At 43.8% G+C, this 17276-nt stretch overlaps 1 long non-coding RNA gene across 1 annotated transcript in view; it reads right to left on the minus strand.

The window, feature by feature from the left end:
• Window positions 1-348: 348 nt before the first annotated feature.
• Window positions 349-17276, minus strand: part of LOC149855468 (uncharacterized) — a 40279-nt gene continuing 23351 nt past the window's right edge. Inside the window, exons 2-3 of the long non-coding RNA XR_016438564.1 lie at window positions 10825-10937; window positions 349-6104 (exon numbers count right to left, since the gene is read on the minus strand). This is a non-coding gene — a long non-coding RNA (uncharacterized LOC149855468). The remainder of the gene's footprint in view (window positions 6105-10824; window positions 10938-17276) is intronic.

Genomic DNA, 17276 nt, shown 5'->3' on the forward strand with positions numbered 1-17276 from the left:
TCATAAACAGAGGGCATTGTTTGAACAGGTCTGCTTTCTGCCTTGGGGTCAGTTACTGAGCTATCTTCCAGAAGCTCAGGAGCATTAGACAACAAAGGCTATTACTACCATTGATTTAATTTCCTATTTGCTAGCCCAGCAAGTGAGATTCCATAATACCGTATGCTTTCTTTCTAGACCCTTTTATTTTATTAGTATATTAATTGATTTATTTTTTTCAGTTTCATAATTGTATTGAATATTATACTATAGAATTTATATAGGAGGGCACATATATATTCATATATTTTTATTTTTATACATTTATATCTTGCATATTATAGTATACAATTTATATAGGAGGGCACATACATTTATATATTTTTATAAAGACAGGACACTATGAAAAACACAATGAAGCATCCTGGAAAGGCAGCTGACAAGACTTCAGGGAGGGGTAGAAAAGGGGGTAGAGGGGGAGGTGTAAGTTCAGCCCCCCCCCAAAAAAAACAGAAAGACAACCTCTTTGCTACAACAAACAGGCCTGAAGCTTCCACTAGTACAGGCAGCAAGGCAAGGGGAGCAGTGTTAGTGCCACTGCCTGTGCTTGAGTCTACATCCCCTCTACGAGCACAAGCCATAACCCCCCCCACACCACCAACATGACAACAAGCAGCAGTACCAGCATGACAGTCTCCTCCACCCCCACTTTACTTCCCATGCTGAGCCTTCCAGCGCCAAAGGAAGAGCTGGAGCTGGATCTGAGTGCCCTAGCAAGGGAAATCTTAGGGAAGGAGGGGGAAATCAGCTGAGTTTGTACTCCACACCCCTCAAGTTTCCCCTAGAGCCAGGTCTTCTTCCCCAGAAGGCACTTCATAAGAGGCCAAGGTAGAGGCCGTGGAGGCAAGTGGCTCAGCAGAGTCCACTCCTCCTGTTGCTGTGCCTCTGCCTGCTGAGGAGGAGGAAATTGCAGCATCCACACATGCATCCACACCCCAGAAATGGTCTGAGCTGGCAGATGATCCCACATATGCTGTCTGCCTGCACTGCCGAGCCAAAACCAGCTGGGGCAAGGGATCAAAACACATGAGCACCACAGGGATGCCAAAGGACCTTGAAATGCCAAAGAACCTTGTCTGCCAGTGCCATGTCCTTAGACCAATACCTCTAGCACCTGACCGGAAGAAGGCAGGGCCCTGGGCACATCTAAGCCCCGGGGCTGGGGCTGGGGCTGGGGCTGGCAGGGAGAGTTCTCTGGAAGCTGCTGGAGAAGAAGCTCCTGCAGGAGAGGAAAGAAGGGCTCTGTCATAGTTCGGCTGCTTGAGATGCTGCTGGTGCTACTGTGCTGCTGCTCATTAAGATATTACTTTAACTGTTGTCATTTAAAGTGGTGGACTGAACTGAGGCTGTAGGGGAGAAGGAGAGGCCTCACTGGGGCACACTACCATGTTGTGTAGAGGCCCCAGCACCTGTGAGGATTCACCTTAACACACACACAGTCACACGTCATGAGTTTTGCTTGTCAGCAACTTGAGGTGCAGTTTCCCAGAAACCCCTGTACCTATCTCCTTGAAAGCTGGCAAGTTTCATGGCCTCAGCAGGAGCTACCATGCCTGCAGTTTTCACCCTGCTGCGCCTTAACACATACACGTGACATGAGTTTTGCTTGTGAGCAGTTTGAGGTGCAGTTTCCCAGAAACCCCTAAACCCATCTCCTTGAAACTTGGCAGGTTTTATGTCCTCAGAAGGAGCTACTATCCCTGCTGTATTCATCCAAATCTGCCAAAAAATTGCTAAGTTACAGGCAGTTTCATGCTTCCCCATTATAGCCTATGGGCAAAATGTTGAAACGTCGTCAAAACAGCAAAACAGTTTCAACGAAATGGAACAGAAGAGCACTTCAAAATTAAATGAAACTCGAAAGGAAACACTGTCCCATTGAAATGGTGACATGGAAGTTGAAACAAAACAGTGCTGTTTCTCACAGCCCTACTAAGTATACTTCTGCTACACTCAGCCTAGGAACAGACGTCACATTTGCCCTTGGAGAATTTGTGCTTGTGTTTGTCCCAGTACATCCATTTCCACTGTCCTTCGGATAAAGCCTAAAAAAACAAGTTTCCAAGTAAGAAGTAGTAACAGTGTACCCTAGGAAATTGCAAAGTACTGTACTGAATCAATGGCAGAAAAGCAGCATTGCACTCTCTGAACCATAATTAGAAGGACAATGTGCATTCATGCCAATCACAGGACATTTTTGATCTGCAATAAATTTACCCAGGGACAAATGCAACGTCTGCTCCTAGCCCTAGTCCCATTTCCCTCACTGCTTCATTCCCAAAGTTAAATAAAGATGGAACTAGTTAGTTTAAAAAAAAAAACCCCAAACAAACAAAAAAAAACCCCTCTTTCAACTAGAAATGTCACGATGCCAAAAGTAAGACTTTTCTGTTAGTTTTTTTTTGGCAAAATTGGAGGTTTGAAATATTGGACACTTTTTATATCTCTGTAACATCTGCCCACCAACTTCAGACTCGAGAGGTCTACATAGCTGTCAGATAAGCCCCTGCTGAGGATTGTCCACAGCAAATAGAACCTTTGAACCTAGTTCTGTTTTCCAGTAAATGCTGGCAGCTGCATTGCCTCATACTTGAGTGAGCAACCTAGAAAAATGGAATGTCCAGTCAAGCTACGGAAAGTCTCTCTACGCGTATTGCAGGCAAGTTGGAGGAAGAGTACACTTTCCATAAAGCATGGTCCAGAATTGTGTCAAAGACAGCACAGCAGATAGGGAGCACCCAGTCTGATTTCTTGGTTGAGACTGAATTCTAAATTGGGCTTACTGTCAGCCAAAATTGCTGGCATCCTATGAATGCTGGTGGCCTCGCAGGGTGAAATTTTACTTAGAGCTGTTTTAAAGTTGTTTAAATGTTCCAGGTAACCTTTTAATAAGACGTCTTAGAATAAGAGATCTGGAGGATTTTTTTTGTCATAGCCAGTCTTTCTCTTGGTTAGCCAGTGCTTCTTAAAAATGTTACCTAGCCATGACAAACATTTGGCACAAACAAGCTTCTTGAATAGGTTCCGGGAAGCGGGCGGTGTTTTTTTTTGTTTGTTTGATGTTGGATCAAAGTGACATTTAACTATAATTCACATTAGGACTGAACATTTTTGTGCCGTACATTCTCACTTGCTGGGTTGGTTGGGGTGTTGAGTACATTCCAGTTTGACTGATGAGGTTGGGCAGAGCATACAACTATCTCTGTCTCAACATCTGCCATGACAGCTGTGACATGGGGCAGCTAAAGAATAACAATAAATGGGCTGACCAAAGGAATCCCTCCAACAAACATTACTTAGACACTTCTGGAGTTTAACAGTAGAACAGGCCTGCGTGGAACAACCCAGCCTCATTCATGCCATAAACAACAATGTGGGAAAGATTCAGATTTAAGTTTCTTCTTACCTTTTAAACTAGAACAGTTGCTGAGGCATAGAAGTCTACGCACAGCTGCTGGTGCTAACATCTTCTCCATCAGTAGCTGCACTTATACCCATCCTACCCCAGTTAAACACTAACATCTACCTAGGAAATAAATAAAAGATTTGTTGTGAAGCAGCTCAAGCTGCTAAATGCTCAAAGAGCACCTGACAGAAGCTGACAAAAATGGATAAAACAGTTAAGTCCTCTAAGAATATATACCCTCTGCTCCTTCACACAAAAAGGTACTTGCCTGCTAGTAATACAACCATTGTCCATCACAGACCACATGCTGCCACCTTAACTCTGCCTCCCTCATGCACCCAGGAGATGACTGGCTTCTCTCGCTCCCCTTTGGTGTATGGCCCTCTCCTAAACGATCGTCTTCTAACAAAACTGATTACTATACAAAATATTTACAACTATATCCACTTGTGCTGGGGAAAGGATGAGGAGTTAGGAGAATCCATAAGGAAAAATCATGTGTGCATAAGGGTGAAAGAATTACAATGAAATAGAAGTTAGGGAAGAATAAAAGGCACTTAATATACACGCTGTTAAAAGGTGCGAGAAGCATAATGTTTTGCATAATGTGTATGGGAGCTGGCATAATGATTTTTATCCCCAAATGGGGATTGAAACAGAGATTAACCGTGATTTGGCCCAGGCTCTCCAGGCAACTGGTAGCACAACCAAGAACTGTTCCCAGCATCTGCCAAATCCCCAGCTACTCCCTTACCCACAAACACATCCTGGTTTTATAGACCAGTATTTCTTCTCCCTTCCCAGCTCCTAAAAATGAGGAATTTATTTAGTTAAAACCAAAGAGTTAAACATTGCTTCAGAATTTCAAGTCTGAGGTTATATTTCTTTGGTGCCTTTTTTCCCCTTGGGAAACATGTCAAACAGGATACAAATGCTGAAATAATCATGACTATATATCTGTCCAGTGAAAAAAAGTAGACAATGCTGGCAATCCTAGAAGAAAAGCTGAGTGTTTCTGAGCAGAGTACTCATAACATTGAGATAAGCAGAGTCTTTACTAGAATGCTATAAACATCCAGCTATACGCACAGGGACAAAAGATTTGTCATACCACAACAAATCAGCAGGCCACTTTTTCCCGTTTCACTATCTTTGATCTCAAGCATTATTATCCCATGCCTCAAGAAGCCTTCAAAGGCTGTTAATGGAATCAGTTGTCAGAGAAGTTCTTTCTAAGCTTCTTAGTAAAAAGTGAGATCAGTTTTTCCCACTCAAATTTTGAAGCCGATGGTTCCCAGCTATTAGCATGTACTGCAGAGAGAGAGACTGAGAGAAAAGAGTTACAGTTAAAAGACTGAATTGGAAACCTAAATCCCATTCCTGAATCAAACAGACAGTCTTATCTCAGTATGATGGGATACATCTAGACCCCAGCCATATTTTTTAAAGTTGGGTTAAAAATACAAAACAGAAACAACAAGGAAAGTATTGCCACACTTGTGAATATTTTTTTCTGCATTTACACCTGGATTTAAAAAACTGTAAAATTTGGAGCACTCCAAATCTCATATTGTACAAGAAGACAGAAATGAACGTTTGCAAAATATTCTGCCTTTTATGCATTCAGGTTTCATATCCTCTAGTTTTAAGGATGAAGGAGGGAAATTCTTAGACTTAAATCATGAATAGTTCAAAAACGCAAATCACCATTTCATAGAAAACTGATATTTCAGCATTCATTTTTTTAGTCTTGAGATGGGTGGTAAGTCAAAATAGCAACAATTTCCATAGAACAAGAACTTTCAAAATATTTCCATTTGGAAAGACTGAAGCAAATAGTTTTATATTTTTTCAGTTGAAACATACTGTTGAATTTTGAAATGTCAAACTATTTTCTTGATAGGAGAAGATGTGCTTTTTCAAGTTTCTCTGTTTTACTAAATGTTATTAGGGAAAGAAACATTTTTTTCCCTGAAAAATATCAACTTCTGTGTTGGGAAACATTTCAGTGACTTTTTTCTACACATACATAAAATAAAATATTACATTTATTACTACTATTATTGAAAGTATTGATGGAAGTAAATATGTACAGGCAGTCCTCAGACTTCTGACACAGTTGGTTCCCAAAAACTGTGTCTCAAAACTTTGTAATTTGGAACCAATTTTCCCATAGGAAATAATGTTGTAAAAGGGAAATTGGTTCCTGAACCAAGGCCCGATACCCTATTTTCACCAAAAATAATCCAGAATTTTGTACTCAATCAATTATAGATGAGTAATATATCTACATTAATGTATTTATATTGTAAATAGCAATCATATTGATTTGGAAGGACTTCTTAGAGGTGACTTTGCTGGACTATTCAAAGGGCTCTTGGTTGGACTTTTTTGAAGGGTTCTTGTCTGGAGTCTCGTCAGGAGTCTTGGCTGCAGGTTTTTCTGGAGTCTTGTCCTCTTTCTTAAAGAAAGTGTCCAAGCAAGTTTGGCCAGATGTTCTCCAGGGAGATGGGTGATGTAGTGAACTTGTTCGTTCACACAGCGTTGCATCAGATCAAGCATTGTAAAGTCAAAACTGATGTCATAAAGTTGAAACAGAGTGTCAATTTATAGATGTATGTACAAAACATTGTAACTTGAAACGTTGTAAGTTGACTGCCTGTAAACAAATGAGCAATACAATAAAATATATCAAGATCTATATTAGATATTATTATTACATACATTACTGAACTACTTAAGAGGCCCATTCGTGGATTATGTTTCTGCCTTCTTGGGCTCTTTAAAAACACAGCAAAAGGAAAGTCCCAGCCACTGAGAAATTATATCTTCCTGTAACTGTTTTGTAACCTGCACATGGAACAAAAGATCTAGTCTAAAAGGACTACAGTATCCAGTTCGTACTGAAAGATAATAATTTAAGTATTACAAACTTTAAAGAAAATAGCATGGCATCCTGATGTAGGGAATTTGTTTTATGCACATGGGCATGTTTTGTCTACACTGGCAAAAGGCCAGCAAATGACTTGTGTAAGTCCGCAAAAGAAAGAACTTGCATCAGAGAGCATTGACTGTAAATTGAGCGTGAACATGAGAGATGCTGAATAGAAAGAAGTTGGGTAACATCTCATTTAAAAACAAATGAAACTTGCTGAATTTTGGGGGATGGGACTTTTCCCAAAAGATTCTTTGTGTAATCAAAAAAGAAAAGAAAAAAACCCAAAGCATGCAGAACTTTGAACGTGAAAAATGTTTGGGAAAACAGTAATTGTTCAGTAGCCATTTCAAACACAATTTCAGTTTACTGCATTTTTCAGGAAACAAAAATGTGCAGCACCAATTTTAATACAACTTTCATTAAAATTGTTTTGAAAAAAATGTTTCAGAAACTTTTACACATAAAATTGCCACTGGGCTTTTCCTAAAAGCTGCATATAATGGAAAAATTGAAATTTCCCTGCCAAAATTTCTATCGTTCAAGCTGCATAAATGTTTGCCCAGACCTTGAAAACACTCAATGCTCAAATATTGGGGTATACAAACCAAAAACTCTCACTAACCTTCAAGAAGCACCATTTGAATGAGTTTCTTGTGTGTGGCATCATTAATGCCGCACATCATCAATGGCACCAGTGTCAAAAAGGGTGGGTAGCAAAATACTTGTTACTTGCTGGAAAGACTTGCTGGTTTGTGGTGGTAGTACACCAGTGCTCTGTACCCCACTGTGGCACATGTGCATAAAACAAGACCATTTTTTTTCAGCAACACTCTTGGTACAAGGGCCTGGTGACTGTGCCAGATTTGTAAAACCAAACCCACCTTACATACCCCACTATCTGCATATCTGTAGAGCCACTGCCACCTGCCTCTGAACTCCCTCCTCTGACTGCTGAACTGCTGCCTTTTCACTGAACCATGAGGATCTGCAACCTGCAGCACAATGTAGGCAGCTCAGTGCTTCCAACAGGAGGGAGTTCAAGGAAAAGGACAGTGGAGAACCATTTTTTAAAAAACACAGCTTAACATCAGGTTTTCTTTAGACCTTCAAGGGAAGGAAGAAAGTGAAATCTTCCTTTTGTCAAGAAAGGATCCAGTGCTGCCCAAACAGTCTGAAAGGGGATGTGTTTCTTTGGGAGTCTCTGCTGAGGGGAATCAGCCATGCCCTCTGCCCTGGCAGAAACCCCAAAGGTGAATAGGTACAGTACAAACTCATGCCATCCTGCAAGGGTGAGCCAAAAGAAAGTTGGCCAGCACCTCTACATTTGGTTGCACCAGCTACAGCACATCTGGCCCTGTGCTTCTATCTTGGGCAATGCAGTGCTGTGTCATAATGATCTGCCCACACAGGTGTGATGATGCTTTCCAGCTCTGGGTGTTTATGCATGTATACCGCCTAGCTCCTCTCACCGCAACCCAGCTTTGCCCAGCCTTCCTGAAATACGCTTCATCACAGGAAATGTAAGTGTGCATAATCCACAGAAATGGTCACAGCAATAAACTCTAGAGTCAGTTACCCCATAGCCCAGGCATTAGGAAACTATTCTGGATGTATAGAAAGGTGGATTTGAATGGCTTCAGCCTGAGAAAGGAACTGAGTCTGAGGGAGCTGGCACGTGCAGGCACCAGTACCTTTGTGAGTTGGGGTGAAGCTTTTAGAGTCCCCCCTTCACCCTGGACCTGTCCTAGTCGATGTCCCCACTTACCACCAGCCAAGCCTTGCTGCTCCATGAGCTACAGAGCATCTCCTGGCCAGGACCATGAGTGGGCTTCTTATACAGGCAGCCTCCTATATTCCCTTTGCAGCTGCTCCACACCTCACAACATCTTTTCTCCACTGTTGGGTCTCCCAGGCAGTGGCCATTCCCAAGGCTCATCCAGTCCCAGATGGGTTCTTCTGGGACCTTTCCTCAGGCCAATTGCAGTCCCTCTCCTGGGCTTCTTCCAGCCTCTGGCTTTTCTTTCAGTCCTGCTCACAGTGTCAGGCACCTTTGTCTTTCTCTGTGCTCTGGGCCTCACTTTTGCTAGCAGGCTGTCCTCTCAAGGCTGGAGCCTCCTGCCTCTTCCTTAGCAGGTTCTTCTCTCACAGCTGGAGACTCCTACCCCTTTTGCTGCTGCTTCCTAGCCTGAATTGTCCCTTTTTACGTGTCCTTCCCTTTTCTCTTTCATAATGGAAGGGGAAAGGCCCCATTACAGACAGGCAGCTCCACTACAAGCATTTTTGAATGAAAGTGTCTGTGGCCGCTGTATTTGGTGTTATCCTGCCCGTGCATGTTGGGGCTGCTCTGAGAAAGTCTCCAACTCAGAGCCAAGTCAGGGATTTAGGCAGAGGTACATCTACTTTGACCTACACATGAGCTAGGTACAGACCTTCTAAGATCTGCCAAGGTAGAAGATGGTCTGGGCATACCCAGAGGTAGAAATTTAGTCATCTATGGGAGCAGGGAGCTGAGCACTTGATGGGAAGTACAGCTTGAAGGGTGAGATTGACCCAGAGTGAGGGAGATGTTTAGTTGGAAACGGGTGCTTGTGTTTGTGTTCCATCTGAGTCAGATACCGGTGGACCGGATTGTGACTGTCGGGGAGGATTGGAAGCCATACCAGGGTGCTGGGGTTTCAAGCCCCACAAGAGGGGTAAGAGTGAGACAGGCAGGTGAGAGCTAAGAGGGCCACAGCCCAAGCCTCAAGAGCAAGACAGGGGAGCAGGCTGGAGCTGAGAGGGCTAGAGCCTGTGCCCCGAGAAAGTGAGGCACAACTGCAAAAAGGCTGGGACTAAGAAGTCAGGCCAGAACAAGTAGCCCTACGCTTAGGAGTCACAGCTACACCAGCTAGCAGGCCAAAGTCAAGAGGGCTGAAGCCTGTACAGGCTGGTGCATGGAGCAAGGCTAACATCATGGACTACATTGAGAGGGTCCAGGGAAGGGCCACCTGCATGATCCTGGGACAACAAAGCAGACCCTACAATGAGAGACTGCAGGACCTGAACCTGTTCAGCCTTCACAAGAGAAGGCTGAGGGGGGACCTGGTGACCGTCTATAAACTCACTAGGGGGGGACCAGAAGGGTTTGGGGGAGACCTTGTTTCCCCTAGCACCCCCTGGCATAACAAGGAATAATGGACACAAGTTGTTGGAGAGGAGGTTTACATTAGACATCCATAAGAACTACTTCACAGTCAGGGCGGCTGGATCTGGAACCAACTTCCAAGGGAAGTGGTGCTGGCTCCCACCCTGGGGGTCTTTAAGAGGAGGCTTGATGCCTACCTGGCTGGCCTCATTTGGGCCCAGTTTTTTATCCTGCCTAGGCAGGGGGTCAGACTTGAAGATCGACAAGTTCCCTTCCGACCCTACTTCTATGATTCTATGATCTGTGAGATATGGGGGTGGCTATAGGGAGGACAGGGGCCACAAAAAAAGCCCACAAGGTGACAGGTGCCCTAAGGCCACAATTCAGTGCCTGGGGGACAACACTGGGGCCAGGTAGACACTGCAATGATCACCTGGCTGGGGAACTGAGGCTTACTTTGGGACCCTGAAGGCAACCTCCCTATACACTATAGGATACATGAAGGCGTGGCAGGTCAGGGAAAAAAGTGAGGGACCCTGAAGAGCCAGGGTGGGAGTAGGAGTCACATGGCCACCAGGGAGCATCATGGCTGCCCTTGGGGCCTAGGCCTGCTACAGTGCCTGAATGTCTTATAAGACCCTCTTTAAGCACCTAAGTCCTACTACAGATCTGCACCTTTACCTCACCATGTCTCAGCTTCTTCATATGTAAATATATCTTCAGCTAAAACATTTCATGGAAAAGCAGTGTTTTTATAATGGATTTGTGTAATCCAGTTTAAAATGATTCAAGTTATAACAAGATTTCAGCCACAGCCTTATAGATTTTACCATCAGAACATTTTTTCTGATATTCAGACTGCTGACTGACAATCAATTGCTGGTGATTTGCTCTCTAACATAAGAATATATTTTTAAGCATAAAGAGCAATATAATCCCCCTTTGTTCTTAGGAACTGAGGATAGGATGGGACCTCCTAGGTTATCAATTCAGTCCCAACATTTAAGGAATTCACCCCACATCTAATATATGATAAATTATTGCTTTTTGCATAAAGCAGGCAGTATGTTAGAGGCGATATTTTTTACTAGACCAACTAGATAGTTGCAGGGGAAAAAAAAAATCTTTATTTGAAAGCTTTTGGGCACATGCACCCTTTCTCAGGCAAAAAGAATGCAAAAGTTGTAAAATTTCTCCCAGGTAGAAATTAAACTTCCTATTGCACAGGAGAGCTGGAGGGTGGTATAAGCTCTCCCAGGTGGAAAAGTTCATTTAATACAAATTAGGCTCAGATAAAAGTTGGAGCAGTCTGTTTACCTCTGAGATGTCTGATGGCAAGCAGGATGTTGAATTTTGCTTCTTTCTTGTTAAGATGCTTCATATTGTACAGGAGGACTGGTGATGGAAAGTTTCTCCTGGGTAAGGACATTCTGTTTTTCAGATAGGAAGTCACACAGATTAATCTACATTTGTTAGTTTCTCCCCAGGCCCCACTATCTACACAGCCATTTTCTTTGCCCATTGATCAGTTGTACAGAGAATATTTCCAGCATTTTCTTGATGATTTCTGGGGGGGAAAAAGCAAATTAGGCTAGACTTGCTTCCAAGAAAACCTTTATGAGATCTAGAAGTCTTCATTTCTGGATAAAATCTGGATCCAGTAACAATTACTTAGAAATTAACGGGCTTTATTTCTACATTGTTATATGTAATTAAAAGTAATTTCCCTGGTGTCAGAGGGAGGGGAAATTGGTCCAAAAGATTCCACAACTATTTTGTTGTGGAAGGCTGACAAGAAACCATCACCTAGGATACCATGAATAAGTGACTTCGGTCCTCAAGTACATGTTAAAAAACAACTTGACAGACTTCTGAAAATAAGTAATGTCAGCAGCTGGCTTAAACATCAAGTGACTCATAAATACAAATGCGTAGGTGACAGTGAGTCCACCTTGCCCTGTAGGCTGTTCCATTTCCTCAATACAAAGGCTTCCTCAAATAAACCCAGTTCCAAAACTTTAAAGTGAAACTGTGTACCGTATTTAGAACAAGCATCCTACTTGTAGTAAAAACAGCATGTTGCCTCTCCCTTCCTGTTGCAGATATCATCCCACATAGGGATTATCTATTCATAAGAAGCAACAGAAACTATTGCAGAGATACTGATGTCTCTTGCATCCCAACAGACAGCAGAAACTGCTTGAGCAATTCCCGCTGTTTTATGTCCATGGTTCATCATACTTGAAGTCCATGCACCTACACTGATTTTCAACAGCTGATGTTATCCCAATTTCTCCAACCTAGGGCAATTCTGGCAATTGCTAATTAGGGTGGAAATCCTGAGAACTAGTTTACTAGGAGCCACTCTAACAAATAAAACATGAAGTGCCTCTACTAGAATGTCTTCTGACATTAAACATGATTCTACAATATTTATTATTTAGGACTAGAAATACTCAGCGAAAAAAAACCATGATAGTTCTGCTGACATTTTCTTGGAAAAAATGACCATGTCCCTGTTCTGAGAAATGCAGTATCCTATTACATGAAATCATTTGCTAGGCCATCTGGATATGTACCTTATAAAAAGACAGCTGCAAAATGTCTTATGGCTAAGGCCACTGTATTTGTTTGATGTTGATTAGGAATTGTGCTTTTTGTGATTTCAAATATCTCTCAGATGCAAGGAGGGTGTGCCAATAAATGATCGTCAAATAATTCATTTAACATTAAATGGGCTATCCCATTAATTAGCTTCTTGTATCAGATCTAATAACTCTTCTGTTTTATGTGATAGATATGCAAGACTTATAATGTGGGAAAGAAAAAAACTGCAGTCAGATGAAAAGGGAGAATGTGAGATCAGAAACTGTTTAAATTCTGGACAAGAAATGGGATTTGAAATAGGAAAAGAAAAGTTCATGATTAATATGAGAAAGACTGTTTTTCCTGGTAATTCTCATATGACCACAAGCAGACGGTGTCAACAACCTCACCAAAAAAATTTGCATAAGTCTTCTAGCCCCAATTTTGCAGAAGTAAAACACTTGTAAGTTTGTGAGAGGGTCAGGTAAAAGCCATAAACCCTGGATACAAACAATCTATGAAATGTTAGATTTGAAAAGAATTCAAGTCTGAACCTAGATCTCAACCACAAGTTTGCCAAGGACTCCAGTCTTTAAAATGGGCTGCATGGAAACCATTAGACTACAGAAACTACCATCCAGACCAAGATCCAACTGTAGCTTCTATACATCCTTATTTGAAAACTACAGTAGGATTCTGCACCAAATCAAACTTCAACCCACCAAGGTTTGGCCTTCTTTAATTCATAGAATCATAGATTCATAGAAGTAGGGTTGGAAGGGAACTTGTAGATCTTCAAGTCCGACCCCCTGCCTGGGCGGGAGAAAAAACTGGACTCAAATGAGGCCAGCCAGGTAGGCATCAAGCCTCTTCTTAAAGATCCCCAGGGTAGAAGCCAGCACCACTTCCCTTGGAAGTTGGTTCCAGCTCCTAGCCGCCCTAACTGTGAAGTAGTTCTTGTGGATGTTTAATCTAAACCTACTCTCCAGTAACTTGTGTCCATTATTCCTTGATATGCCAAGGGGTGCTAGGGGAAACAGTGTCTCCCCCAAACCCTTCTGGTTCCCCCTAGTGAGTTTATAGACAGTCAACAGGTCCCCCCTCAGCCTCCTCTTGTGAAGGCTGAACAGGTTTAGGTCCCACAGTCTTTCATTATAGGGCCTGCCCTGTTGTCCCCGGATCATGCAGGCGGCCCTCCCCTGGACCCTTTCAATGTTGTCCACATCCCTCCTGAAATGGGGTGCACAGAACTGGATGCGGCCAGAGCTGTGGCCTGACCAGCGTCGCATAGAGGGGGAGGATCATCTCCCTGGCTCTACTTGAGATGCACCTGTGGATGCACGACAAGGTGCGGTTAGCCCTACCAACCGTGACCTCGCATTGTCGGCCCATGTTCATCTTGGAGTCAATAATGACTCCAAGATCCGTTTCTGCCTCCATGCTCTCAAGAAGGGAGTTTCTCGTTCTATAAGTGTGCTGCTGGTTACTACTGCCCAAGTGCAGCACCCTGCACTTGTCAGTATTGAAATGCATCCTGTTTATGTCAGCCCACTCCTGTAACCTATCCAGGTCTTGTTGCAATCTTTCTCTCCCTACTAGCATGCTCACCTCACCCCAAATGTTGGTATCATCAGCGTATTTAAACAGGTTGCTTTTCACCCCATTGTCCAGATCACTGATGAAGAAATTGAACAGCGCGTGCCCAAGGACCGAGCCCTGGGGGACTCTGCTTCCCACTTCCTCCCAGGTTGAATATGACCCGTCCACCACCACCCTCTGAGTACAACCCTTGAGCCAATCTGCAATCCATCTAACTGTGTAGGCATCAATGCCACAGTCACCTAGTTTTTTAATGAGGATGGGGTGGGAGAAGGTGTCAAAGGCCTTGCTGAAGTCTAGAAAGACTACGTCCACAGCGACACTTGCATCCATTGCCTTTGTGACCTGATCATAAAAGGCAATCAGGTTGGTCTGACATGACCTGCCCCTAATGAAACCGTGCTGGTTGCTCTTGAGCATCATCCCTGAAGCTGGCTCATCACAGATGTGCTCCTTGAGGATCTTCTCAAAGAGTTTCCCTAGGATTGAGGTAAGACTGACAGGCCTATAGTTGCCCAGGTCCTCTCTTTTTTGAAGAAAAAGGTCCTTTTTTGAAGATAGAGACCACGTTAGCTATCTTCCAGTCATCCGGCAGCTGGCCCGAGCACCACGAGCACTCATAAAGCCGTGCCAAGGGCCCTGCAATAACCCCAGCTAGCTCCCTCAACACCCTGGGGTGGAGAGCATCTGGACCTGCTGACTTGAACACGTCCAGCCCCTCCAGAAGCTCTCTAACCTGGTTCTCCCCAACCTGAGGTCTGGAGGCGTTCCCCTCAAGTCCATCTGGCATCACAGCAGGGAAGTCCCGGTCCCTGCACAAGAAAATGGAGGTGAAGAATTGGTTAAAGAATTCCGCTTTCTCCTCTGGCGCAACCACCAGATTGCCCAGCGTACTTTGCAGGGGCCCCACATTACCCAGTGCCTTCTTCATCCTCCCTATATATTTGAAAAAGGATTTTTTATTATCCTTGATCTTGGATGCTAGTCCTAGCTCTATGTCCACCTTAGCTTTCCTGACAGCCCCCCTACAGGCCCGAGCAGGGGAGGCACCCCCCTTCCACTGGGCATACGCTGCCTTTTTGGCAAGCAGGCATTCCCGAATGCCCTTGGTGAGCCAGGGGGGCTTTCGGGCACTCTTGCCCCCCTTGCTTCTTGTTGGGTTGGACACCCCTTGGGCCCTGAGTAGTATCGGTTCCTTAAGGAATGACCACTCGTCCTGGACACTGAGTTCCCCTGCCCTCAAGGACCCCAGTGCCTCTCCCACTAGTGTCCTCAACTTGTTGAAGTTGGCCCTCCTAAAGTCTAGGGCTACCGTCTTGCTGCAGGCCCTTGACACCCTGCGCTGGATGGTGAATTCCAGCAAGCGATGATCACTATCACCCAGGTGGTCAAGGACCTGGAGGCCCCTCACCAGGTCATCGCCTGTGGCTAGGACCAGGTCCAACAGGGCATTTCCTCTGGTGGGACCATGCACGTCCTGAATTAAGTGGAGGTCCTGTATCCCAGCCAGGAACCTCCTGGAACGGTCCGTCCTGGCTGACTGTTCCTCCCAGCAGATGTCTGGGTAATTAAAATCACCCATGACAACTACATCTCTTGCCTTAAGTGCCTCTGCAAGCTGGCCTGAAAATTCCTGGTCCAGCTCCTCCCCTTGGTTGGGGGGTCTGTAGTAGACCCCCACTGTCAAATCGCTCTCCCCACAGCCCCCTTGAATCTTGACCCAGAGCACTTCAGCCTGCCCTTCTTCTGACCCCATTTTGCTGGCAGAGGAAGTGTAGTGCTCCTTGACATACAGTGCCACACCCCTGCCTTTCCTTCCTTCTCTATCCTGCCTGTAAAGCCTATAGCCCCTAAATTAATTGACATTCACTTTTGTAAGTTGTCATGTTTCATTGAAAAAGCAGAACTCTCTCATACAGAATCTGTCTACTCATTCCTTGCTTGTTCATTTTAGATAAGCACTTTCCCTAGTCTTTGTCTAGAGATCTCTTTATCATTGCTATATATGAGGCAACACCTTGGACCACATCCAGCTGGGCTTCTGGAAGGTTGTATATAATGCAGTGTATTTCTGGCACAACCCAGGCAAAGGGAGATGTACATTCATTACACCTTAATTATGCCTGTAGTGACCTAATTGTCCCTTAGTGAAATCTGGAGGGGGAAAGATAGGCCTTAAGTCAATACTGTTGTTACTGTTATAAATGGCTGCAAAAGCTGATGGCATTATGTCCAATCCATCCTTAAGGTCCTCTTGTCCTTGTCTGTTGTTTTCCTATTGACTTTGTTGTGTTGTGCTGTCATTTACTTGATTTCAAGGTCACAACCAGATCTTTGTGTCATTATCTAAGTCTGCCAGACATCATGGAGCTGGACTGATCTCAGTGGTGGCAGATGACAGAACAAGGAGCAATGGTCTGCAGCAAGGGAAGTTTAGGTTAGATATTAGGAAAAAATTTCTCACTAGGATGGTAGTAAACACTGGAACAGGTTACCCAGAGAAGTTGTGGAATCTCCATCCTTGGAGGTTTTTAAGACCCAGCTAGACAAACCTTGGCTGGGATGATCTTGGCTTGGGGATGGTCCTGCTTTGAACAGGGGGTTGGACTAGATGACTTCCTAAGGTCCCTTCCAATTTTCTATGATTCTGTGGTGAAGAAATATTACAAAACAAGTATGTTTCAGGTGTTATGACTCCATCCCATGCACAAAGTTGTTGTTTTTTTTCCCCCTGGTAAGTAATAATAAGCTCAACTAAGATGCATATTACATACAAAAGAACTGTTAAACATATGGAGACATGGCCAATAAAGCTATGCATGTTTAAAGATGCTTAGGATCTTTCTCTTATTACACATTTTGCTTTCTAACCTCATGGCTAAGTACAGGCAGTCAAAAACCCAAGGCTGAATCAATTCAGTCATCTCAAGTTAGTCTAAACTGCATAGATTAAACCAATAAATAAGTGAACAAATGTTCACTTTTGATTCCGGAATGCAGTCACATGCCTGCAGTGGCCCAGGCCAAAAGCTGGGGGCGCTAGAGCATGCATCTGGAGCAGACAGTTTGGGCCGAGGCTAGCCCACTCACCCTGCAAGGGGAGGTTTACAGGGAAGGTGCAAACATCCTGGGATACTGGAAGACTGTGAATTAACTTGATTCTGGAGGGGAGTTGATTCAGAAGTTCAACAAACTGATTTAACCAAATCAGTTGTCTCATATACTACATCAACCCAGGTTTCTCTTAAACTGGTTTCAGCCATTTTGAAATGGGTTTATGTGCACTGAACTTCTGTTGTGTTACAGATTTGAACCAAATTCCAATCACTTATACCAGTTTATGTGTAATTTCTGTCCCTAGCCCATATCTCCCATTGGAAATGCACTCTCACTTTTCCAGATATGTCTATTTTAAACAAGACAAACATAGCTACCCTTGTGTATCCAATTTCTGCCAAAAAGGGGTTAATGGATAACAGCTCCAGTTATGTCATAACAGGTTTGTGCAGGAAAAAAAAGTGTGCATACTCACTCACACACACACACACACACACACACACACACAATTGGGAGCCAAATAGGGA

This window comes from Crocodylus siamensis, chromosome 11, assembly GCF_052110815.1.
Source record: "Crocodylus siamensis isolate JL-2025a chromosome 11, ASM5211081v1, whole genome shotgun sequence".
Lineage (NCBI taxonomy): Eukaryota > Metazoa > Chordata > Crocodylia > Crocodylidae > Crocodylus > Crocodylus siamensis.